The following is a 27,969-nucleotide window of genomic DNA, read 5'->3' on the forward strand; positions in this document are numbered from 1 at the left end:
TGGGGAGAAGACGCTGATTTATAAATTGACAATTGTACAGAATATTGTTTCTTTTTTATATTCATCCATAGCTGCTTGTTAATGATGTGCTCATATGCACTTATTTATCATCATAACATATACATCATCATTAACATGCAGCTGTGGATGTGTAAGGACAGGCTGAGGAGGATGGATGGGAAGGAAGGAAGGTGCACATATCAACATATCGTACATTTTTAACATGCTATAGGTAAGCAGAGGAGGATGGGATCATACAGATGTGTATGTTCAGATATGCGCTCAGATGTGTAGTTTTTTCTGATATTTTTATTAAGCTTACAGTATTTATAAAAACACATTTAATACTTGTTACAAAAAATATTGTGCAATTGTGATCTACTTCTGGCCTACAAAGGTCAAAAGAAATTCTTAACTGAGATTTTACATTCAAAAGTGAATTATAGCTACTAGCACTATTATTTATTAGTTATTTATTATGCAGATGTTTGTTAGTTTGTTATTAGTTCAGTATTAGACATATGTTAGTTTAGAATAGATAGGTATAGATTAATTTAGTTTAGGTTAGGTTAGGGCCCTGCTGAAAGAGTCTACGTTGACTTGGTTGCAGGCTTACAAATCTTTTGGTCAAAGAGTGCGGCAACAGAGAAAAGTATGTGGGTATTTGGCCCATGGAAGAATGGGGGGTCGGGGGGGGGGGAAGGGGTGCGTAGGGGGCCCAATAGGATTGCTCAGTAAGGGGCCCAGAAATTTCTGATGGCGGCCCTGTCTGGGAGGAGAGGGATCGCGGCCACTCAGCGCCCCCACCAAGGAGCCCAGCAGCTTTCCGCTGCCCGGGACCCGACTCATTTGCCGTCTCTCACCTCTTCCCTTACCGCGGGCCCGACTGGCGATTTAAGCAGCGTGTCAGCAGTCTTCACACGCTGCTTCGGGCCCTTCTACTGCCCTGATTTGCTCCGGACGTGCCAGAGTAAATCAGGGCAGTAGAAGGACCCGAAGCAGCATGTGAAGACTGCTGACACGCTGCTTAAATCGCCATGTGTAGTCGGGCCTGCGGAAAGGGAAAGGGGGTAGAGGAAACGCTAATGCAGGCACAGGGAACTGGTGTGGGGGGAGGGAAATGGAAGGGGGAGGGAATGCTGCTTTGGACAGACAGACAGAGGGAGGAAGGGAGACAGAAAGAAAAGAAGAAAGACGCGGGCAGGTGCACAGGGAACTGGTGTGGGGAGAGAAAAATGGAGGGGGAGGGAATGCTGCTTTGGACAGACAGACAGAGGGAGGAAGGGAGAAAGAAAAGAAGACACAGGGGCAGGTGCACAGGGAACTGGTGTGGGGGAAGAGAAATGGAGGGGGAGGGAATGCTGCTTCGGACAGACAGACAGAGGGAGGAAGGGAGAAAGAAAAGAAGACAGGGGCAGGTGCACAGGGAACTGGTGTGGAGGGAGGGAAATGGAGGAGGAGGGAATGTGAAGGAAAGAGGTGCTGATGGACAGGGGGGAGGTAAAACAAAGGGAGAAGGCCTGCTGCTGCATAAGGAGAGCAGTGAAGGGGTGGTGGTGGACACAGGGGAGGTAAAAGGAAGGAAGAATGGACAGGGGGAGCAGGCAAGGGGTGGTGATGGACAGCCAAGGAAAAAGAAAGAAAGAAAGAAAGCGGCTAAGGAGAGAGAGAGAAAGAAATAAAGAGAGACACACACACATATATTCTAGAACCCGTTAATGTAACGGGCTATAAGACTAGTATATATATATATATATATATATATTTTTTTTTTATATATTTATTTATTTATTTTTGCATAGAGGGCTATACACTTAGGGGTCCTTTTACAAAGGTGCGCTAGCGTTTTTAGCGCACGTACCGGATTAGCACGCTACCTGAAAAATTACTACCTGCTCAAGAGGAGGCAGTAGTGGCTAGTGCGCGGGGCAATTTAGCGTGCGTTATTCTGCGCGTTAAGGCCCTAACGCACCTTTGTAAAAGGAGCCCTTAGGGGTCCTTTTACTAAGGCACGGTAGCCGTTTTAGTGCACACTAAATGCTAACGCATGCCAATGCATCCATTATATCCTATGAACGCGTTGGCACACGTTAATTTTTAGCGTGCTCTAAATCGGCTACCGCACCTTAGCGAAAGGACTAGTAAGTCCAGGAATTGTCCACTTTTTTGGTTCCTTATTTTCCCAGCAGAACGGATGGAGACTGCCCCATCTTTGTTGGTTGGGCTGAGAACTTTTCACTGGAAAAACTTCACCCCTCACTCTTCTTTGCCTCTTCTTGTCTCCTCCACTCCATTGTTCTGCCTTTTCTGGGCAAATGACTTCTGACACAAACATACATTTTTTTTTTCCAGTCAGAAAAGGTCCCATCAATAGTACCCAAAAGAGCAATTTTTATACACTGAAAAGAACCCCTAATTAGCTGGAAAATAAACACCTACATTTTCAAACACCTAAGAATAGAAGCCCTAATTATAAGTGGGATTCAACAAGATAGGGACCATCTTCCATTGAGTGAAGGTGCAGGACAGAGGCTGGTGGGGCGGGAGACGTTCTAGAATCCACACATCCCGCTGTCTTTCTGGAATAAACATGGCCAAAATTGTGAATTGTTGCCCCAAGCATCATGACATGGGTTTCCCCTTTGAAGCTGAAATATAAAAATGGGTAAGATGAAGACTGACATTAGGAATTCTTCTAAAGAATTGTGTTCTGTATGGGAGGGTTTCCCAAAATTGTTGAGCTATGTGCTTGATTAAAAATGGTCTTTTCCGACAGCTTTAAAAATATTTTTAATTATAAATATTCAGGCTTGCTTGCATTATAAAAAACAATCATAACCTTTCTAGCTTGCTTCTGTTTCTCCTCAAAGATTTTATGAATCGCTTTCAATTTCTACATTTTGTGCTGTTATCAATAAAGTCAATTTATGTTATCAGTGTAATTATCGTTAAAGCTTTTTAATGAATGAACTCAATTGCATTATGAAACAAGGGTAGAAACTGACCTTTTTTTGTTAATACAATTCAATAGATTGACCACGTGGGAGAATATTTTATTTTAAATGCGCTTTGTTTTCTTTTATTTTCCTATATATCATCTGCAAACCCGAAAACCATTGAAGCAGTGTATATTCTGGTACCCTAGGTATTTTTTTTTTTTCTGTCCCTGGACGGCTCAGAGTTTGTACCTGCTTTGTGAGAATTTGTTCTATTATATCATAAAAGTTCCAGGGATCACAGAAGGGGAACGCGAAAGTGAAATAAAATAAAAGATTTGGGCAGGAGCAAAACTTTCCGCAGGATACATAGATTAAGAAAACCGGAGGAAGGAGGCTGAGGAAAAATCCCGTTGACTGGCAAATGTTCTACCAGGGGATGCTGAAAAGTTCTCAGCCGAACCACGAAGAGAATGACGTGGATACGGTTCAATCAATGATCTGAGACAATGTCAAAATTATGGCCATACAACAGGGACATTATAGGAAGTTTATGGGATATTTGGGAGCCATTGACAAAATTCTGTAAGGAGTGATTGTTGATTTTACCCATTGATCATACACGTCCAGGGTGGGTGAGAAGATATTTTTTTAAATTTAGAGTGCAAGTTTTGGATTTGTAGATGGGGGGGGGGGGGGGTATATGTATTTGTCATAGAATATAATTTTGACTGATTTTAAGTGCTGTTAAGGTGTAAAATGTCTGTAAAATATGTTGCACTTATTTTTGGCTTTAAAATGAATAAAGATATTTAAAAAAAACAACAACCCAAAACCTACAGAGTTTGGATTTCTGCAAATTGGCACTTCACGAAATAAGATAACGCTCTTTTCAGCTACGGTAGCAAAATTACGCTCAGAATTTAGGAAGTTGGTTGGTTGGGCTGAGAACTTTTCAGCACCCCCTTGTATGTAATAAAAGTGACCAAGTATAGGACAATCGAGCTATTGTGACATCACTGATGAGGTTGGCTCTTATTGGTGGAATGAGGCATTATGACATCACAGTCTCAGCCCTGGTTATGACACTGAAACTCTTCACACTATGAGGGGGTGTTGAAAAGTTCTCAGCCCAACCAAGAAGAGAATGACCTGGATATGGTTCAATCAATGATCTGAAACAATGTCAAAACCTAGAATTTCATTTCTGCAAATTGGCATTTCACGAAATAAGATAACACTCTTTTCAGCTCCAGTGGCAAAATAACGCTCAGAATTTAGGAAGTTGGTTGGTTGGGCTGAGAACTTTTCAGCACCCCCTTGTGTCCTGTAATGATAAAGAATTAAGATATGTCAATATGTTTCATCTTGTCAAGGAACATATTTATTCTTTTTTTTTTCTCTCTCAAAATTAATGAACTCAGCAGAAAGAAATCAGCCCTTTCCAGCTGTATTTTCCTGTTTCAGGGTATCTTCTTTTTTGCTGTAAACCAAAAACCCAGAAGAACAGATGTTACTGTTACTGAAAATCATTTTTAAATGGAACAGAAGCTTGATATTTGTTTCTCGGCAGTTTAATTCCAATTTTTTTTAACCCCCTATGCAGGGGAACACAAAATACACTTTTTAGCCCTGCATGAAATAAATGAGCATTTGGAGGGAAGGAGTTGGGCCATTTTGCATTCTGGCAGCTCTGCCAGCTGGAATTTTGTCCTAGCGACTGGCTGAGTCCAAGTTAGCATTCGGCCCGTGTCAAGGAAGGTTAAAGGGTAAAGGTCACCGGCTGACTTATTTTCAGGTACTGACACTGGCGCCCACAAGCAGGCCACTAGTTTTGCAGATGCCGACATCAATTTGAGGTTATTTCCTTTCCTTCGGAAAAAGGAGCTAGCGCCGAAAAAAACTGTGACTGTTTTGACCTTGTATCTTTCTGAGGTGGGACAGTTCAAGCTTTTCTATCCCACCCCCCCCCCAGTCCACTTGTTTCCTAGCATAGATTTAGCTTGCATTCAAGAATATATTTAATTGCTCTATACACCAGAACACAAATTATTCCTTCCAGAGTCTGTCAGTATAAAGACAGACACATATAGAAAAATTATCAAGAGTCTGTCAGTATAGAAAGTGAGATATACATAAATTCCACAGTCTATCAGCACGTATATATATATATGTATATTTATTTACCGGCTTTTGAAAGGAATTCACTCAAGCTGGTGGACAGCAAGAATAAGTCAAACCTAAGCAAAAGTATTCCAATGACAATACACGGTATGGCATTGTATACTATATTACAATGTCAACACAATACGCATGAAAACATTTTAACAGACAGCGTGAGGTATAAGCAAAGATGGAACTTATAGACAGACACGAGTAACGGGAGTAAGAAAATCAGGGAACTCATTTAAACAAAGTTGTATACGGGGTCAGAAAGGTGCTTGAATATTATCTCTGCTAGGGTAGGAGAGCATAAACAAGTCCTGGTGCGTTATCTGCCGTCTGTGACAGTCCTTGTAGATATTATAGAGTATAGAGATTGATATATGTAGAAGATTCCAGAGTCTGTCAGTCTAGAGACTGAGAAATATATCAAGGTATCAATATATATAGATATCTTGTATGTATGAATAATGTGTTAATGCTGGATAGGGGAGTGTGGGGTGCAGTGGTTAAAGCTACAGCCTCAGCACCCTGAGGTTGTGGGTTCAAATCCTCGCTGCTCCTTGTGGGCAAGTCACTTAATACCCCCATTGCCCCAGGTACATTAGGTAGATTGTGAGCCCCCTGAGACAGACAGAGGATATGCTTGAGCATCTGAATAAATTAATGTCAACCGTTCTGAGCTCCCCTGAGAGAGCGTTATAGAAAAATAAATATATATACAGTAATACCTTGGATTGCAAGTAACTCGGGGCTGCTTTTACTAAGGTTCATTAGGGCCTTAACGCGCGGAATAGCACACGCTAAATTGCCGTGCGTGCTGGGCCTTAACGCCAGCATTGAGCTGGCGTTATTCTAGAAATGTACTACGCGGCGTGCGGTAATCATTTCCAGCTGTATGCTAAAAACGTGTGCTAAAAACGCTAGCGCACCTTAGTAGAAGGAGCCCTAAGTATGCAAGCGTTCTGCAAGACAAGCAAAACATTTTATTAAATTTTAACTTGATATACAAGCAAAGTCTTGCAATACGAGTACATACGTTTTTTTTATATTAAAGTTTTTGGGTTGTGGAGTTTCCATTATTTCTTATGGGGGAAATTCGCTTTGATATACGAGTGTTTTGGATTACAAGTATGGTGTCGGAACGAATTATGCTTGTAAACCAAGGTTTTACTGTATATATATATACATACAGACCTATCCACCATTAACACATTATTCATATATACAAAGATATCTATATATATTGATAAATTGATATATTTCTCAGTCTCTAGACTGACAGACTCTAGAATGTTCTACATATATCAGTCTCTATACTCTACAATATCTACAAGGACTGTTACAGGCTACAGATAGATAGATTATTGTAGATAGATTATATACAATATTGTAGATATTGTATATAATTTGTTTTCTGTCCTGTCCTCCCCAAAGAGCTCAGGATGGGTTACTAGATAGATAACTGTAGATAGATTTCAGTCTGTCAGTGTATATTGCTATTAACAGTGTCTGTATGTTTGTTTATCTATAGTGTCTACATCTATATCTTAGGGGCCATTATACTAAATCTTGGGGTGTGTTAATGGAAATATCTTTGGGCTTCTTAGCATTTAGCATGTACTAATTCAGTTTGCATGTGCTAAGCTTTAATAAATGGGATCCTAAATCTAGCAGCGAAGAAAGCAAATAGAATGCTAGGCATGATAAAGAAGGGAATTATGAGTAGATCAGAGAAAGTTATAATACCGCTCTACAGAGCCATGGTCAGACCGCACCTGGAATACTGCGTCCAGCATTGGTCTCCATACCTAAAGAAGGATATAAAACTGTTAGAGAGGGTGCAGAGACGAGCAACAAAGCTAGTGAAAGGTATGGAGAACCTGGACTACGAGGAACGACTAAGGAGACTGGGGTTGTTCTCCCTTGAGAAGAGGAGACTGCGAGGGGATCTGATCGAGACTTTCAAAATACTGAAAGGATTCGACAAAATGGAGCAGGGAAAGCAGTTATTTACAATGTCCATTGTATCATGGACAAGAAGACATAGACTGAAGCTGAGGGGGGACAGGTCCAGGACGAATATTGGGAAGTTCTGTTTCACGCAGCGAGTGGTGGACACCTGGAATTCTCTCCCAGAGGAAGTAATTGCAGAATCCACCGTTCTAGGATTTAAGGGTAAACTAGATGCACATCTCCTTAAGAGTGGCATAGAGTGATACGGGGAAGGGTAAATTAGATGCACATCTCCCTTGAGAAGCATACGGTGATATGGGGACTAAAACTAGGCCAGGATACACCTGGCGGGGCCTCCGCGTGTGCGGATCGCTGGACACGCGGGTCTGATCCGGAGATGGCAATTCTTATGTTCTTATGTACTGACCAATGCTGTTCTGTGTTCTGGATCTGTAGGACACAAGTCTCTTTACTTATATACTGTAACTTTATTGCATTATATTTTTGTGTGAAGGCTCACCACACTCCTTCCTATGTGCCAGGCTGTGTGATAGGGGGCCCTCACTCATTTTGAACCCCTTGAGTGTTTGAAGGATAGCCCTCACGTAGACCTTCGGCTCCATGTCTCCCCCAATCCTTTGTCTTTCCTGCACCGCGTTCAGTGGTCTGAGCCCTCACATCAACAACAAACCAGGGAAATGATTCAAAATCGTAGAGCAAAAGCCTCTCCTCTGAAGTGAGAGGAGAATTAAGCCAAGCGCAGCTCCCAGTTCTTAATTTAAGCAATAGATACTCGTAGATATACAGATAAGTACATTAATCTTTCAGTCTAATCTATCCATAAAACTGCTGGTGATAACATCCCAGGTTTAGGATTTCTACCGAGCGACAGTTCAAGGGCTTTCACTAATTCAGATATTGCAGCCCAAGACATTTGTCTCGTTGGAATAAACATGGCCAGACTTGGTGAAATTCATGTCTTTGCTAATTGATTTATCCCTTGTTTTTCTAGGAGTCACCATGTGGGTGTCCCCTTTGAAGTTGAAATGTGTAAGATGAAGGTTGACATCGGGGGATCCTTACAATGTTTTCAGCTCTTTTCGATATCATACTGTAGGTGTGCGGTTTTCCAAAGTTGTTCTGCTCTGTGGGTTCTCTTTAAAATTCTTAGTTACAAAAATGGTATGGACCATGTGCAGATGGTGTAGATATGATTAAAGTTACGGTCCCAGGATGGGGATCTGGAATAACATATCTATATATATAAAATCGGAGGTATGTATGTGTGTATGTGCCGCGATCACGCAAAAACGGCTTGACCGATTTGAACGAAACTTGGTATGCAGATCCCTCACTACCTGGGGTGATATGTTGTGGGGGTCTCTCGGCCCACCTGCACACGTGGGCGGAGCTACAAACAGAAAATCAGATTTCACCCATTCATGTCAATGGAAAAAATGTAAAACGCTGTGGGACCGATTTGAACGAAAATTGGTATGCAGATCCCTCACTACCGGGGGTGATATGTTCTGGGGGTCTCGCGACCCACCTGCACATGTGGGCGGAGCTACAAACAGAAAATCAGATTTCACCCATTCAAGTCAATGGAAAAAATGTAAGAAGCTGTGGGACCGATTTGAACGAAACTTGGTATGCAGATCCCTCACTTCCTGGGGTGATATGTTCTGGGGGTCTCGCGGCCCACCTGCACACGTGGGAAGGGTGGGTTCACCCAAGAATGTATATGTTCTTGCTCCTGGAGGTGAAACTAAAAATGTTGTTTATAATCAATTTTTGTGTTAGTTGAATTGTATTCATTTTGTCAAATATTTCACATTATACTTTGAATATTTTACTTTTTATAAAGCTGTAACAAAATTATTTCATTCACCACTATAAAGTATCTTTATTTAAATCCATTTACAGTGTTATTGCTATAATTAAATACCTGTGCAACGCCGGGGCATCAGCTAGTACGTTATAAGAAGTCCTATGATCTGAGTATCGGAAGCATTACGATATACACACCTTGCAGAGTTTATGGTATCTAGTGAGGTTTTAGGATATTATTTAAATTGTGATTTAGAGACAGTGTTTGAAAGTTTTATGAGTTAATTCTCCTTTGTCACGTGTTTAACACTTTTACATAGTTTTAATAAATCATCAGTTTGCCCTGCGGTGCTCTATGGAGTTTATATGAACCATGTGCATAGCTTTTCTGTTCCAATATAGATATATATCCAGTAAATATAGGGATACAGAAGTACAGTAAAGCCTTGGTTTGCGAGCATAATTTGTTCCAGAAGAATGCTTGTAATCCAAAGCACTCGTATATCAAAGCGAATTTCCCCATAAGAAATAATGGAAACTCAGACGATTCATTCCACAACCCAACAAACTTTAATACAAAATACTATGCGTACTTGTATTGCAAGACCTCACTTGTGTAGAACAGTCACTACACTCCCGCTGCGTCAGAGAGAGAAGAACCATCGGCTCAGTTGTGATGATGTGATGCGTGTATACTGGATGTACTTGTATTGCAAGGCATTGCTTGTATATCAAATTAACATTTAATCAAATGTTTTGCTTGTCTTGCAAAACGCTTGCAAACCAAGTTACTTGCAATCCAAAGTTTTATTGTATATGTATTTATGTAAAGCTTTTCCTTGTACCTATAGAAAGAGGAAAGGTTCCCTTTGCTGAAGATCTTCTCCTAGATATGGTCTAACTCTAAAATAAAACCTCAGATTAACCCCTAATCATTCTCATTTCTATATTTATTTCTGATGTAACATTTGCTTTCTTGCTTCTTTGCCCTTACAGCTCAGTATTGGGCTATGGCATCATGAAACTTCACTTAAAATTACCTGGGATAGTTGACCCATCGCAGGTAAGATCCTTCGTGGGGGCTACATTCCGGGAGTCCCTCCAGGTACCCTAGTACTAGTCGTTACTGTGGAGAAATACTAGGACTTCCTTTTCACCGGGGTTCTTGAAGGCTGCCCTAATGCATAAGCACAGGAACCAAACAATCTTGCGAACGGAAGAAGGGATTTGGATTTAAGGCACATTACATTCAGGTCTCTGTCTCTGTCTCTGAAAGGTCCACAATCTAAATTTGTACCTGTGGTAATAGAGGGTTAAGGTGGCAATTCTCTTGATATAGGGACTTTGGATCATTTGCTACATTATTGTCCCCTGATACTCAAATTCTGGAAATCCATTTGGGGGTCAAATTATTACGATATTGGAAGTTCCACTTCGTTATCATATGATATAATATTGTTTGGAACGATGTTATTCCCCAAGAGACCAATCAATGCAAACCAGAATAAATTGCTCCTCATCATGACAGGAGGAAAAGTTGGGATAACTTAAATTATAGTTTCTGGTGGGAATCCTTATGCCAGATTTATAAGTTTGAAAATATTAATTCTTTACAGAGGGGACACCATAGCAAATTCAAGGAAATTTGGGGCCCGTTAAAAAAATAGTGTAAGTTATGAATGTAAATCATTTCCCTTTGATCCATGAAAGATTGTAATACACATCCAGGAGGAGCGGGGGAGGGTTAGGATGGGGGAGGGGAGGGATTAAACAGCTGTATACTATTTGTTGGAATAAAATGCACTATGTTGTATTAATTGATTGTTCATATGTTTGCACTATGTATTAGATATCAAAAATGAATAAAGAATAACAAAAAAGGTGGCAATTCTCAATTTAGATGCTCTAAAGCAGAGTGTTTATCTTTTTTTTTTCCAATTCTTTATTCATTTTTTTAAAAACTTACAATAAGCGTAACAGTATTTATAGCATTTAAAATTCAAATACAACACTTAATATTCTGTTAAAACATTATATCAGACTTTATCCTCCCTCCCCCCTAATCAATTGCATTCTTAAAATTCCAGAAAACCTATCATAAACCCCATTTTTATATACCTTATTTAATGTTCAAATCAATAAAAATCCCTTCCCTCCCCTCCCCCCATCCTGGATATGTATTTTTAAGGGAAAAGGAGAAAAAAGAAAAATAAATATTCAATCATTACAATATTTTGTTAATGGCTCCCAAATCTCCTGAAATTTTCTAAAATTCCCCTGCTGTGTGGCTATTATCTTCTCCATTTTATAAATATGACATAAAGAGCTCCACCAAAAACTGTAATTAAGTCTCTTATGCAGAGCGTTTATCAGCAGTTGTATAATGGCATCTTGGTGCCAAGATTCCACTATAGAATTCGGTAGACATCTGTAGCGAATGCAGCAACACGATTGGTGGCTGGTGACTCGAGATATGATCACATGATTACACCAATGTTACAGAACCTACGCTGGCTGTCAAGTGAATCGCCAATCAGTTTCAAAGTCCTGCGCTTAGTTGACAAGATCTTGCTTGTATAAACGGCTGTACAATTTACGCCCTGCTGATAGATTTTTATTACATCTTTTATTACATCTTTTAGACATGCGAGGTTCATTGCATATTCCCTATTGAGGGAGCAGAATTGTGGAATTATATTGCCTGCTGAGTTATGAACTTTGGGGACGATACTCTAATGTTCACGGTAAATTCCAAAGGGGCCACTATTGTAACGATTTCAAAAAGGCGAGTTATTCTTTAAAAACCATTCATGCAAATGAGGTTCGTGAAGAGTCGTGGGAGGGTTGCTAAATTTGCATGCGCTGATCACTGGTGATCGCAATTGGCACATGCACAGAATACACCCAATTAGAGCCTTAGGCCCCTCCCCAGATGCACCGGTTGCTTAAGACCCCTCCTATGAGAGGGGCTATAGGCATCTGGGCCAATCAGAGGCTTAGGCCCCTCCCTGACGCATCCCAGCATACACTGGGGAGGGAAAAGCTTGCCATTTTGAAGAGATGGGCCTGCTAGCCAGAGGGAGTAGGCATCCCTCCACCCTTCATGAAAAAGGTATGGGGGACAGGGGGTTGTTAGGGGCACTACAGCGGTGACGAGAGGGAGTGGGCATCCCTCGTGTTGGGGGTGTCAGAGGGAGGGGGCAAAATTTTCTGGCAGATCTGAGCTATCAAGCCTTACTTTTCTATCAAGGCCTGAGCCAATCAGTGCTCAGGCACTGACCAGAAAGTAAGGCTATGACAGATCAGACCTGCTGGAAAATTTTGCCTACAAATGTAGGACAGCGACGTTAGGGAATCACCCAGCGATAATAGAAAATTGCCCGGAGTGCTTGTTTAAATATTAATGACCTCCATATAATACATTTGCATGGCAGAGTCGGAGTCTGCCAGGAAGCTCAGAAAAGACCACGGTGAGCCCTTTTGAGAATTGGCCGGTAGAATACTTCCACGCTAAACCGGTTTAGAGACTGTCATTAAAGGCACAGTGTGTTTTGAGAATCTTCCCCAGCAGTGGCGTACCAAAGGGGGAGGGGGGAGGGGGAAGTGAAGGGGTGGTTCGTCCCAGGTGCAGACCATAAGGGGGTGTTCCATGGGTTGGCGTCATGGTCCGGGAACATGGTCCCTGATGACGCAGCAAAGAGAAGCCCTGGCAGAGCAGTCTGCAAAAATTCTCACAGGAGGGGGTGGGGGCAGCCGGATCCATAGGTGCTGCACTGGGTGATGGGAGCAGGGCTGGTGTTAGGGTCCCGTGGCTCTGTGGGGGCCAATATGGGTCATCATGCCTTTCCCTCAGCCTGTCGTCGCCCTATCTTGTCTGTCCCGCTGATGAACAGCTGCCTGAAGACTCCTCCGTGCTTTCTTTCTGCCACAGTCCGAGCCCAAGACGAAAAAGGAAGTTGTGTCATTGGGGGCAGAGCGCGGTGGAAAGAACACATAGAGGAGGTTGCGGGAAGCGCTTTGGTCAATTTGTCAGGGGATGGGAAAGACAGGGTCATATTGGACCAGTGCTGAAATAAGGGGAAAGGCAAGGCTTTTTTCTTTCTTAGAACAGGGGAAGGGTTTAAAAAAATTCCAGACTGGGGGTGGGGGAGGTGACATGAAGAGGAAGAACTTGTGGGGCCCAGTAACAGGAGATTTAGAGAGATAGTGGGCAAAGGTCTGGAGGGAGACAAAAGGAGAGAAGTTGGACGTGGGATGATATGTAGTGAGGGAGAAAGAATCACTTGAAGGGAGGACAGTTGGAAAGAGAAACAGAGAGATGGAGGACCTGGGGGAGGGAGGAAAAGATAGGGTAGGGTGGTTGGGAGGGTAGGGTAGTTGGGAAGAGAAAGGTGGAGATGGTGGACCAGGGAGGGAGGAAGAGAGATGGGAGACCAGTTGGGAAGAGAAAGGGAGAGAAGTTGGACCTTGAGATGGAAGAGAGGGAGGGAGGAATGTTAGGTCTGGGGGTAGAAGGGAGAGAGAGATGCAGCATTTATTTTATTCCTTCCATCTTATTCAGCATCAAGAGGGTAGGGAAGAAGAACAGAAAAGAGAGAGAGAAATGTTGAACCATGTGGGGGGGGGGAGAGGAGGGAAGAGAGAAGAAGAAGAGAAGGACCCATGGGAGGGCTTGAAGGAAGAGAGGTTTGAAAAGAAGATACTAGGGGATGGGGGAGAAAGGGACAGAGAGATATAGCCTGATGAGTGGAGAGAGGGAGGGGGATTCTGTAAGTGATGGAGCCATGTGGAAGAGGTCAAAAGGGGGATGACAAGAAGATGTATGAGACAACAGAGAGAGAGAAGTGAGTACTGTAATAGAAATGTGATAATGGGAGTAGATAGAAGGAAACAGGAGGCTGGGAAAGGAGTGAGATTGGAAATGGGAGAGCTAGAGCATGAGAAATAAAGATGGAAAATTGGTAGGTAGCTGAAAAATAAAAAGAAGGGTGAAATTTGAGTGGATGGAGAGGCAGAAAAGAAAAAAAAGGTGGGAAGAGCTAAAAAGGAAAGATCAATATATCAAACACAGGTGTAGAGAGGGAATGAAACAAGACAGGAGAGAGGACAAAAAGGCATATGAAAAACAAGCAGTAGAAAAAGGATTATCAGAAGACACAGGAAAGCAGAAGTGAGAAAATGGGAACAACAGGATGGAAAAATAAAGTATCCAGCAACAAAGATAGAAAAAGAGTTTTATTTTCAATGTATTAACTGCCATGTGTTAGCTTTGGGAGATGTTTATCACAGATCTTTGCTTTGTGTTCAGTGGTTTAGCAGACAGGGTGGGCAGGGAGCCTGAGCCCAAAATGGATGACCACTAAATTCTCTCCCTACCCTTCCCCATGCCCCTTGGCCAAATGCACAATATAAATAACTAAGCAGCTGAAGACCTCTTCCTTCAGTCCATTAACCAGAGCTCTCCGGGGACACTGCTGCTAGCTGCAGAGCGTGGAGATTTTTGGCTGCCAGACCAACTGGTGGCGCTTTGGGGTTCCCACCAGCAAGGGAGATTCTAGGGCCCAAAAAGGGCATACACTTCTCCCTCCGTATTTGCGGTTTCGATTATTCACGGTTTTTAGCTTGCTGGCTCCTCACCCCAAATTACATCAGCTTGCATAGAGAAATCACCGATTCCAAGCGTTTACAGAGAAAAATCGCTGATTCCCGGCACTTTCTTCACCGAGTTTTGCCTGTCCTTCAGGAACAGGCCAGGTCTCCCACCATGTTATTCGCGGTTTCACCACATTCACGATGGTTTTTAATAGAAAACAGCGAATACCATATGAAAAAGTTATTTGTGGTTCTGTTAATCCCCTATCACAGTGAATACGGAGGGATGTCTTACCCAAGATCACAAAGAGCTGCTGTGGGATTTGAACCCTGGCTTCCCTGGTTCTCAGCTTCATGGTCTATCCCAATGTCTTTCCAAGATTTTTAGCTCCAGCATGTTTTTTCGGGGCACACTAAACAGAGTGAATGTTTTCTGTGGCACATTATGATTGAAATGATAAAATTGCAAAACCAACAAAAAATTAAATTGGAGAGTTAGTTATTTAAAGTTATTTAAGCTATGTAGGGGTCATTGTAACAACGGTGAACCTAAAGTAGTTTAGAATAGAATTTCTAATCAATTCGATGGATGAGCTTGTTTTTGAGTGCAAATTAACTCACGACGCGGCTCGATAGTCGACAAGCAAACACGCATTTCATCATCCGCCATCTGCAGTTGTTTTCTTTGTTTTTTCGATTTAATTTCTGTCAGAGCTGAAAATCCAAAGTTTGAAAAGATAAGAAGATCCAAACAGTAACAAAGCCTTGATTGCTCGATTGCTCATTAGGATAACTAGTGCATAAAAAAATAAAAATACTTGCTGTTAGTTTTCAAGGACAGATCACGTCAAAGATTCTGTTCTAGACTATTGCCCGAGTAAGTCTCTCTCTTATATTTTTAAGTTTTTAGTTCTATTTAGTTGGTTTCTACTTTATGTTGTTCCTTTCATCTACATGATTCATAGTTTTACAGGGTTCTGTACTTTTTTCTTTTAATTTTCACTCGGGCGAGTCAGAAAACATCTTGGATAGGAGGAGTTTGACAGTTATAGAATCACAGACTAACAGTCGACTAACCTAAAGGCCTGGGACGGTTTATTTTCGGCAGAGGCCCTTCCTACCTGCGTGTGGTGACTGGAGATCGCTGCTGGAGGCGGGGCCAGTGGAGGCATGGTGGATCGCTGCTGGTGGTTGCCTAGGATGGGGCGGCGTCTGCTCTTTCATTGGGGAGGGGGCTAATGGTTTCTCCGGATCCGTGGAGTGGGGCCGTGGCATGGACTCCTCCTCCCGGTTGTCCGCCAATAGAGGCGGAGTGCCGTATTCTTTGGGAGCTGCCCATGGATTGTTCTATCTCTGTTCATCTTCTGCCTAGAAGCGGAGTCAGGGCTGCAGCAGCTGGAAAGCCCGAGCTGATATCTGTCCCGTCTGGAGTTTTGCCGTTGGGATTATTTAAAATATGCTGAAGCAACAGAGCTGCTTCAGGAAATTGGACTTCTGCCAGACTTATTTGATTTTGTTTTTCAATTTTCTCTTCCAGTTTATGAATTATTTTAAATTTTATTCCATTGTTTTTATTTTATTAACTGAATTCTATTGTTTAACGGTTCCTCCCTTCTATTCCTTTTTACATATTCCTTTAATTCATTTACATATTATTTACACAGATGGTGCTCCTATCTGTAAAGTTAGGAATTTCTATGAAATATTCGACATGCTTCTCTCCTTTCCTGCCCTCCTTAGTCCTCCCTACCCTCTTCTAACCCCTTCCTCTGTAATGTCGTCTAGAGCTTGTATAGGTATGAGCGACGCACATATGGAAGAAATAAAAATAAAGAAAGAATGATGCTTGTCTGAGCGGTTGTACCCTTATGCACGTAGACGCTCATAACATTGACAGACGCTTGTGTATGCGATGTATTATGCCATCTATTCTAGTGTATACTTATGAAGGGAATTTTTAAAAAGAAAGTAAAATTCATGGCACACCTGGAATCTCTTGGGCGCACACTTGAGAGACACTGGTCTGCCCATTAGGCATCTCCTTCACGCAGTAGCTTGGCCATCACTTGCTGTTCAGAATTTTTGTTTGCTTTGTGTGTGTTTGGTAGAGATTGACACGGTGACAAAATTCATCTCCGTTCCCGTCCCCGTGGATAACCGTGGGAAACCATCTTCATGTCATTCTTTAAGGAGAGAGGGAAGAATCAGAGTATGAATGGCCACAACCACTGAGCCTCAAGCTTTGCTTTGAAGAATGCTGAGATTGAGCAGCAACATTCCAGAGCTGAGATTGTGATGTCATAATGCCTCATTCCACCAGTGCTTAAGAGCCAATCACATCAGTGATGTCACAATGGCTTCATTATCCTTGGCTCACATAAGAATCAGAGTATGAATGGCCACAACCACTGACCCGCAAGCTTTGCTTTGAAGAATGCTGGTGGAGAAGGACTGAGGTTGAAATAGACACTAGAAAATGACATGGGATTATTTCCCGCGGTTATCCGCGGGGACGGGGACGGTGATGAATTTTGTCACCGTGTCATTCTCTAGTGATTGGGGGTGGTGAGGGAGCAGGGAGCAAGGAGTGGTCAGAGGAGAAGGCTCAGCAATTTCTTAGGGCTTCCCTGAAGCAGAGGAATATCCTTGTAGTTGGGGGGACCAAACAAATCATTTTTCAATCCCATCCCCGAACTCTGTATTAGAAACATATTAATGGGCTCACCTCAACCATCTGCCTATGGGGCTTCCAGTTCAGTCAGAATTCTGAATCGGAGACGTGATCCGTAAACCTTCATTCGTAGTTACCCAAACTCCCTAGTACTCTCTATGGAAGGCCCCTCTCCCAGGGGCCCTTAAAGGCTGGGCCCATAACATCCTCAGCTTTGGCAAGCCCTGGGAATGAACTACTTAAGCAAGGAATTGAACCTCAGTCCTTCCCCTGCAGTGAACCACCACTGAGAGATCAGCCCACCTGCCCAGCACACGGAATTTTAAGGTGGGCTTTTCCTCTTCTTTGCACTGCTCTGCATTTCGGATGGAGACCCAAGGTGTCAGGCTAATCCTGCCTGAAAACCAGTCTGCAGAGGAATCCCAACTGGTCTGGAAGGTGGACTGCTTATCTCTAGCCATTATTAATGATCTGTCCACTCCCTGGTGGTAGGGCTAAGTGAAGCCCTGAGTTAGTTTTGTAACTTTCTCAGTAATCCCAAGTAAATCTGTTTAAGGTCGGTAAATTGGGGGAAGAAGCATTTTAAAGAGTGACTGTCCATATCCTAAGGTCAAATTTTTATATTTCAGTACAGGGTTACATTTTAACTTAGATATTTTTTTTCTGTATACTTTTTTCTCCTTTTTTGCATTACAGGCATTGGAGCCCTGGTGTGTGACTGGCCAGTGGCTCACCCTGGGCTAGTGGACCATTTAGGATCAATCAGTCCCCTATAACTATATCTGTATATTTATGTTGTGAAGAATGAACAATGTGTGTGTGTGTGTGTGGGGGGGGGGGGGGAGGGACAGGGGGGAAGGGGGAGAGAGGGGCTTGAAAAGATGATCTAGTGTGAATGAAAAAGAATTCTCTCTAAATACAATTTATTCCGTGCATTTTGAGCTCAGCATGAGGTTTCTGAAAATAGTAGGCACTCGTACATTCATTTGCCCATTTTTCAACAAATAAAGACCAGACATTATTGGGGATGGGTGGGGGTGTGGGAAAGGGGCAGGGTGCTACACAAAGCTTAAACCAATGGCAGCTGATAACAGGGGTTTGATTTGCTGAGGCTTAACTACCCCTCTCTTCTATAAGAAAACAAGTTTAGTAGTTAAGAGACATTATATTCTGAAGTCTGTGCAAAGCCTTAACCTCCCTCATGTGTCTCCATTGAAATCACAGTCTATTTGACCTTTACGGATTCTTTTCTAGGTCGATGTTACACTCACATTTATGGAACCTAAGAACGTAAGAACATAAGAACAGCCTTACTGGGTCAGACCAAAGGTATATCAAGTCCAGTAGCCCGTTCTCATGGTGGCCAATCCAGGTCACTAGTACCTGGCCAAAACCCAAGGAGTAGCAACATTCCATACAGAATCTCAAAGAATAGCAAGATTCCGGAATCCCAGAGAGTAACAAGATTCTAGAATCCCAAAGAGTAGCAACATTCCATACAGAATCCAAAAAATAGCAAGATTCCGGAATCCCAGAGAGCAACAAGATTCTAGAATCCCAAAGAGTAGCAACATTCCATAAAGAATCCCAAAGAATAGCAAGATTCCGGAATCCCAGAGAGCAACAAGATTGTGGAATCTCAAAGAGTAGCAACATTCCATACAGAATCTCAAAGAATAGCAAGATTCCGGAATCCCAGAGAGCAACAAGATTGTGAAATCCCAAAGAGTAGCAACATTCCATACAGAATCTCAAAGAATAGCAAGATTCCGGAATCCCAGAGAGTAACAAGATTCTAGAATCCCAAGGAGTAGCAACATTCCATACAAAATCCAAAGAATAGCAAGATTCCGGAATCCTAGAGTAATAAGATTTTAGAATCCCAAAGAGTAGCAACATTCCATACAGAATCTCAAAGAATAGCAAGATTCCGGAATCTCAGAGAGTAACAAGATTCTAGAACCCAAAGAGTAGCAACATTCCATACAGAATCCAAAGAATAGCAAGATTCCGGAATCCCAGAGAGCAACAAGATTCTAGAATCCCAAAGAGTAGCAACATTCCATAAAGAATCCCAAAGAATAGCAAGATTCCGGAATCCCAGAGAGCAACAAGATTGTGGAATCTCAAAGAGTAGCAACATTCCATACAGAATCTCAAAGAATAGCAAGATTCCGGAATCCCAGAGAGCAACAAGATTGTGAAATCCCAAAGAGTAGCAACATTCCATACAGAATCTCAAAGAATAGCAAGATTCCGGAATCCCAGAGAGTAACAAGATTCTAGAATCCCAAGGAGTAGCAACATTCCATACAAAATCCAAAGAATAGCAAGATTCCGGAATCCTAGAGTAACAAGATTTTAGAATCCCAAAGAGTAGCAACATTCCATACAGAATCTCAAAGAATAGCAAGATTCCGGAATCTCAGAGAGTAACAAGATTCTAGAACCCAAAGAGTAGCAACATTCCATACAAAATCCAAAGAATAGCAAGATTCCGGAATCCCAGAGAGTAACAAGATTCTAGAATCCCAAAGAGTAACAAAATGAAATCCAACCAAATCTGCAGAGAAACCACCGAAGCAGGAAAATCAAACAAACACTGCAGGCAATGTACACGATGCAGGCAAAAATGTATTTATCCAAAGTTAAAATGCAGTAAAATAGAAACCTTTTACCAACCAAGGGACCCAACACGGTCCGTGTTACGGACAACACGCCTTCGTCAGGGGTCCATGGTAAATAAGGTATAAAATGTACCGCAGACAATGAAGTTAATAACGAATACCTGAGTGGCTTCAATTTTGGCAGCACTTTCGGCAGAATCAATATACAGACATTCGATGTTAACTTCATTGTCTGCGGTACATTTTATACCTTATTTACCATGGACTCCTGACGAAGGCGTGTTATCCGAAACACGGACCATGTTGGGTCCCTTGGTTGGTAAAAGGTTTCTATTTTACTGCATTTTAACTTTGGATAAATACATTTTTGCCTGCATCGTGTACATTGCCTGCAGTGTTTGTTTGGTTTTCCAGAATTCCAAAGAGTAGCAACATTCCATTAAGAATCCCAAAGAATAGCAAGATTCCGGAATCCCAGAGAGTAGCAAAATTCCATGCTACCGATCCAGGGCAAGCAGTGGCTTCCCCTATGTCTTTCTCAATAATGGACTATGGACTTTTCCTCCAGGAACTTGTCCAAACCTTTCTTAAAACTAGCTGAACAGGCTAGAGACTGAAAAGGTTTTGGTGACTTTGTGTGTACTCGTACGTTAAGCAAAGTAATCGTATTTGTCTTCTTTAATAAATAGAAATGAAACAACTCCCCCCCCCCAAATTAAGATAATCCAATAAAAAAGGTATCACCTTTTTCTCTTCTCTTTATTTTGAGTGTTTTGAGAAACCACACAAAGTACATTGCAGAAAATATGTTTACGTATCATTGATAAATCTCATCTCTATCTCTGGAGAATAATATCCATAGGTTGGGTTGAAATAATGCAAAAAAAAAAAGAAATGTACAAAAAAGAAAGAAATATATACAAGGTGAGGCTTTATTGGACCATCTCTTGTATAGCTTTTCCATTCTTGAAACCCAGCCAAGAAATGTTTTTAGATAACTCCACTAAAAATGAATATTTCTTTATTTTGGTTGACTTTATTGATTCATTCCTAAAATTGATAGACCGCCTATTCCTAAGCGGTTAACAGTAAAAATATTCACAATAGTTCCAGACAAAATACATAAAAAGTATCTTCAATTACAACTCAATCATATTAACAGTGTCCCACTGCTTTTGTCAGGCATTTTTTCATCATGGGAGCAAAGGCGTAATAGAGCCGGATTCTGCAAATTGTGCATAAAAATGGAGGCCAGAAAAGATCTAAAGGGCCCTTCACAGAATCACATATTAGGCACCATGAACTGCCCTGATCAAGGACACCTTCCCCCTCTTCTACAAAGCCGCGCAATAACGGTCTCGAAGCCCATAGAGATTTAAAGGGCTTCGGGGCTGTTGTGGTTAGCGGCTTTTTTTTTTTTTTTTTTTTAATTGGCTTATTGGTATGGTAATTGACCGCACCAGTTTTCAGCCAATCAAAAATAAGCATTGAAATTTAACACGTAAGAGTTCGGCACCAAACTCTTAGGATGCCTAGCAATGCTTAAGCCGAGGTGCCCTCTGATGCCCGATGATGCCAATCTGAAAAGTAGGCGTGGTTAGGGGGGTGGGGAATAGGTGTGGTTGACTTTGGCATCGCTAGATGTCCAAGTTAGGTGCTGGTAGATTAGGCCAAGTATAGGGTTACCAGACATCCGGATTTCGAGGACATGTCCAGGGGGTCCGGACGGCTTTTCAAAACCTGGCACTTGTCCGGGTTTTGAAAAGCTTCTAGCAAAGAACGACGTTGGGACGGCATGTGTGGATGCAACACGGTGATGTCATGTGTATTCGCGTGACATCATCACGCCACACCTGCGCAAATGCAGTCCCGATGAGCAAACAAGCTTGTTTGTTTGCTTTTTTAAAATTTTATTTATAACCTGCTTTGCCCAAAGTGGCTCAGAAGTATAAACATACATAATAAAAAATATATAAAATACATATTAAAACAGTCACACCAATACGCGACCACCTAAACAGCTGCCTTAATGCCTATATTTCATATTACAAAATAAGTATCTCTTCAATAATTTCATGAACCCATCAAGATTACATTGAGGGGGGTGTGGCTAGGGGGCGTGGCTAAGGGGCTGGGGGCGGAATGGAGATGGCCGGGGGGGCGGGGCCATGGGTCTACATCTGGTAACCCTAGCCCAGTAAAACCTGGCCTAATACACTGGTGCCTACCTCCAGGAAGCCTAATCATGCCTAGGCCTCGCTAGGTGGGATTCTATAAGTGGTGCCTAGCCACGCCGAGCTGCGCCATTTCTAGAATCTGGCTCTTAGCGCTGAAGCCGGATGTAATTGCAGGGAACCCAAGTTGGGTGCGCCGAACTAGTGTTCTACAACAATGCGCAAGACTTCTTGGAGCACCTCTGATATGCCCATGGACACGTCTGTTTGTGAGATACAAGCTCTGGGAGATAAATGCACCCCCTTATAAAATAGCGCGCAGTCAGCTGCGCGCTCTGATTCTAATGGATGGCAATTAACTTCAATAATTGGTTGCTATTCCCAATCATTGATGGTTTTGTCAGACAACTAATCTGCACACGCGTCTCAGGAAGGTACCAAATGTGGGCATGGAAATTTGGTTGCTATATATCAGGGGTGTCCAATGTCGGTCCTCGAGGGCCGCAGTCCAGTCGGGTTTTCAGGATTTCCCCAATGAATATGCATTGAAAGCAGTGCATGCACATAGATCTCATGCATATTCATTGGGGAAATCCTGAAAACCCGACTGGACTGCGGCCCAAGAGGACCGACATTGGACACCCCTGCTATATATAGAATCAGGGGGAAAGTGCGCACTCTTTCGAAAGCGTGCACTCTATTTGAAAATAGAGCACCCTCTTTCTCAAATCGCGCACCCTTTGCTTGATAGCATATGCGCCCCAACGTTCCTTTGAAATGCACCTTAACCATAAAAATCTTAGGCATCATATCTGACAAAAAAACTTTCATTTCATGAACATATCAGCAGTGTGGTTAGATCTTGTTTCTTTAAACTTAGATAGGGGTGGGGGGTGGGGATAATTTTTGATTTCTTAAAACTGAAGATAATTGTTGGTTTTTTTTTTTTGGGGGGGTGGGATATTTGATTTGAATTAGTTTCTGATAGAATATTAAGTGATCTTAAAGTGTAAAATGTTTTCATCTTGTATTGCACTTATTGAAAGCTTTAAAAAGAATTAAAAAAAGAAAACAAAAAAAAAAACTTCGAATGATTCGGTCAATCTCAAAATTTTTGGAACCCAAGTCAATTAGCATTTTGATCCACTCATTGGTTATTTTGAACTTAGATTATTGTAAGAGCTGATTCACCGAAATTGCACAGAAAGAAAGGCGTTTACAGATAATCCAAAACGCTGCCATCAAACTTATCACAAATTCTAATAAATTCGATCATGTAACTCCTTTACTACAAAAAGCACACTGGCTCCCAATAAAACACAGGATCTCCTATAAAATTTCTTTATTGACCTTTAAAACATTTCAATCTAAAATCCCCCGTTTATAGAAAAATATCTTATCTCTTCCGAGCGGTCTTCTGCCCTTAGATCTACAAACCTCGGCCTGTTGACCATTCCATCTTTCAGAATAATAGGCACCGAATGGCAGGACATCTCTGCTCTGGAATACTTTGCCAATGTTAATTCGAGAAGAAGAAAATCTTGACCGTTTGAAGGGCCCTCTCAAAAGCGCATTCAATTCGTAAGCTCAGCTTTTTCTGTTAAACTTTGGGCTTTTTACAAAGCTGTGTTAGCGGTTTTAGCCCTAGCTACGTAGCGAGGGTTTAGCGCGCACTAAAATTCTGCGCTATCGCAGCTTTGTAAAAGGAGCCTCTTATCTATTTCCCCATTTTTAACGAAAGATCTTCTGCCACCATCAATATTTATTTCCCTCCCTCCAACCCCCCTCCCCCCCCACAGACGTGTAAAGGTAAATGAACAGAAGGAAAGATAAATAATTAGACATCATTATAAATCCACAAATTTAGTCAATGGGCTCCAAACCTTATTAAATACATCACTAAATCCTCTACATTCTGCATTAATTTTTTCATATTTGTACGTTTATTTACTTCATTTATAATATTTATATTATACTAGCTGATGCCCCGGCGTTGCACGGGTATTTAATTATAGCAATAACACTGTAAATGGATTCAAATAAAGATACTTTATAGTGGTGAATGAAATTATTTTTTTACAGCTTTATAAAAAGTACAATATTCAAATTATAATGTGAAATATTTGACAAAATGAATACAATACAACTAACGCAAAACGTGATCATAAACAACATTTTTAGTTTCACCTCCAGGAGCAAGAACATATAAATTGTTGGGTGAACCCACCCTTGAGCAAGCAACATAGAGTTGTGGGCCGAGAGACCCCCAGAACATATCACCCCAGGTAGTGAGGGATCTGCATACCAAGTTTCGTTCAAATCAGTCAAGCCGTTTTTGATTTACTGTGAGAATGGCAGCTGTTTACATATTTTCCATTGACATGAATGGGTGAAATCTGATGTTCTGTTTGTAGCTCCGCCCACGTGTGCAGGTGGGCCGCGAGACCCCCAGAACATATCACCCCAGGTAGTGAGGGATCTGCATACCAAGTTTCGTTCAAATCGGTCAAGCCGTTTTTGCTTGATCGCGGCACATACACACACACATACATACACACATACCTCCGATTTTATATATATAGATGTTATATTACTATTAAGTGTAAGAAATCTTGAATGATTTATGTGTTACCTGTACAGATAATAATGCATTGTATGTAGGATCTATTGTTCTTTTATTTGTTTGGCACTGTTTTAGATTAAAAAGCAATAAAGATTAAATAAAAAAAAGAAAGAAAGATCTTTTGCAACCCAATACCTTTCATTTTTTCCTTTAACTGTTTCTCTTTCCTATCTTAAACTGTATTTCTGCCCATATACCTTTCGTGTCATGTTAGTCCGTTCGTTTATATTAATGACTACATTTTTGTCAATTTTTTAAAAAGAAAAAAAATGTGCTTGCATATTTGCCCACTCCCTTTAGTTTAATTGTAACTCACTTGGTAGTCTCGAGAAGCGACGGTATCAAATTTTTATTGAAAACTTGTACATGCGCAATCACACGCTAGAAGTGGGCGTTATGTATCACCAAATGAGAAAACTCGAAGTTTCTTCTGCTCGTTTTCAGGTTTTAGCAAAGTAGTGTAATGACAGCCTGTACTCAGCACTTGGATAAGAGATGGGACTTTAATATTGCTTTTGCTGTGTGGTTTACATTTCTTGACAGGTTCTTATTTTGGACCAGGGCAATGAAGTGTTAAGTGACTTGACCAGGGTCTTGAGGAGCTGCAGTGGGAATCGAACTCACAACGCTGAGGCAGCTGCTCTAACCACTAGGCCATTTTGAGCTTACAAGCAGTGGTGCGAGAAATTAAAATACAATTTTTAAAATCCCTTTACATGTATTAGGGTTGATACTCAAAGTGATTTAAACCACCAGGAGATGGCCCTGGCTGTTTAATTGCTTCTCTGGGGCTCACTCGGTATATTCAGTGGCATTTAACTGGATAAGTTAACCAGACAAATAGAAATCGCAGTCCTCTATCCAGTGACGTAGCGAGAGTGAGAGGCGCCTGGGGCGGGGGAACCCCTCTCATCCCTCTTCCAAGCCCCCATCCCCCTCTGCTCTGTCCATGCTTCCCTCCTGACGCATGTGCGCACCCCTTCCCTTGTTCCTCTTTAACGTTCCAGGCGCGGGCAGCCACCCCAAGGCGCCAGGGTCAGCTCTTCCTCCGACGTCACGAAACAGACGAATTCTTGGATGAAGCAATTCAAACTTAAACTCATTTCTGACAAAACAAAGTCTTTCGTGGCGTCTTCCAGTAAAATTCTTTATGAACCCTCCGTTAGCATAAATTCTACTTCGCACATAATCCACCCAACGATCAAAATATTAGGAGTCGTCTTAGATCAGCATCTCACTATGGAAACTCGGATAGACGCGGAAGTACGCAAAAGTTATTTTACCTTATGGAGGCTACGAACCATCAGATCTTACTTTGAATTTGCTGCCTTTAGACTACTGGTTCAATCATTATTACTAAGTCTTCTTGACTATTGTAATATTGTCGACTTGACAATCACCAAGAAAGAACTAGCGAGACTAGTATTAACACAGAATACAGCGGTTTAGACTGATTTATGGCTTGAAGAAATACGACCATGTCCTATTGTGAGTTGCACTGGCTGCCTATGGGGGCTCGGGTATTGTTTAAGCTGGGTTGCTTCTGTTACAAGGCTCTATATCAGGGGTGTCAAAGTCCCTCCTCGAGGGCCGCAATCCAGTTGGGATTTCAGGATTTCCCTAATTAATATGCATGAGATCTATTAGCATACAATGAAAGCAGTGCATGCAAATAGATCTCATGCATATTCATTGGGGAAATCCTGAAAACCCGACTGGATTGCGGCCCCCAAGGAGGGACTTTGTCACCCCTGCTCTATATGGTACAGCTCCCCCTTTACTTGGTTAATAGACTTTCTTTAGCTTCATACAAACATAGCAGAAAAATCCATGTCCTGTTTAACTTTCCTTCTGTCCAGGGTTTGCAAAAGTAATAAATTTCTTACTTTAGCGTTCCAAGCAGCTTTTCACGATAAAGAATTTCAAACACTACAATTTTAGAACACAGTTGAAGACCTATCTTTATTCAAAGCATTTGACTAACTAATTTATTCTATTTCCTGGATCATGTTTATTGTTAATAATCTTTTGCAAACCGCATTGAACTTATGGTTACGCGGTCAACAAGCACAATGTTATGTTATGTCATTTCCTAAGTGCAGTTCCAGGAAGTGACATTGGAGAAAGAGCTGATGCTGGCGTGGATAGCAGGTTGGAGTTGCTGCTCGCTCCGGGAATGTTAAAGAGGTATGGGGGGAAGGGAAGAGGCATGCACACCCGGTGGTGGGAGGGGAGGGGGGGCGGAGAGGAGGACAGGTGCCGGTGCCCATACCAGGATGGGGCCTGGGGTGGACCACTCCCTGCCCCTCTTATTACGCCACTGCCTATATCCAGTTAAATGTTGACTATTGACGTGTTATGGATATTTGGGGATACAGTAAACCTCCGCGAATTCGCGGTTTGTAAATCGCACACTCAATAATTCACGGTATTCTCTGACCGCCTCTTCCTGGTGCTAAAGTCATGGTTACACCAATCAGGAGATGCTTTGGCACACTATCTGGCGTATCAAAGCAGCTCCTGATTGGTGTAACCATGACTTTAGTACCAGGAAGAGGCGGTCGGAAAATGCGCTCGGCTTCGTGAGTACAATTTAAGCACCCGCCGATGCCCCAGCTGCCCTCTCCTGCCTTCGATCAGCTGAAAAACCGTATTCGCAGTTTTTCAAAATTTTGGACGAGTACTGTACTGCTGGCATTGACCAAAAATACACTGAGCTTTGCCTCCTGAATATTGACTCCTTTGTATAACAGTAAAGGGGTAGCCGGTTATGGATCTGATATACCACCTTTCTGTGGTACAATCAAAGTGGTTTCCATGTATTACATGCGGTACACTGACAAATGAGCGCAGGACAATGGCGCTCTGACAAATACGAGCCGACAACTGCGCGCAGGGGCAAGTGCCCGCAGGACATTTGCGGCCCGTGAGCCTGGAAGGCCCTGATTTGCTGAGACTCCTCAGGCCCTGTCCCTTGGGAAGGGTTGAGGCGCCTCAAGCCCCTCCCAAGGGACGGGACCTGCAGAGTCTCAGCGAATCATAGCCTTCATGTTAGGGTAAGGGTTTTATCAAGATTAGGGCACCCATAATCATGATATACACCTTACCCTAACACTAGATAGCAAGTGAATATTTAAAGTGTAGTTGTTGGGGGGGGGGGAGATCCCCCCCTCAAAAAAGAGGGTTACTTTGTAACCCTCAAAAAGACAAAATAGTATCCACCACCGCAATTGTCCATGCACACACTTGTCCCTGCACGTATTTGTCGGGGTACATTTGTCGGAGCGCAATTGTTCTGCGCTCATTTGACGGGTCACCATTACATGCAGGCCCTTTCTCTGATATGCAACTATCTACCTTTCTATGAGATGTATCTTTGAAGTAGTGTATCCAATCA

The sequence above is a fragment of the Geotrypetes seraphini genome, chromosome 4, assembly GCF_902459505.1.
Source record: "Geotrypetes seraphini chromosome 4, aGeoSer1.1, whole genome shotgun sequence".
NCBI classification, from domain to species: Eukaryota; Metazoa; Chordata; class Amphibia; order Gymnophiona; family Dermophiidae; genus Geotrypetes; species Geotrypetes seraphini.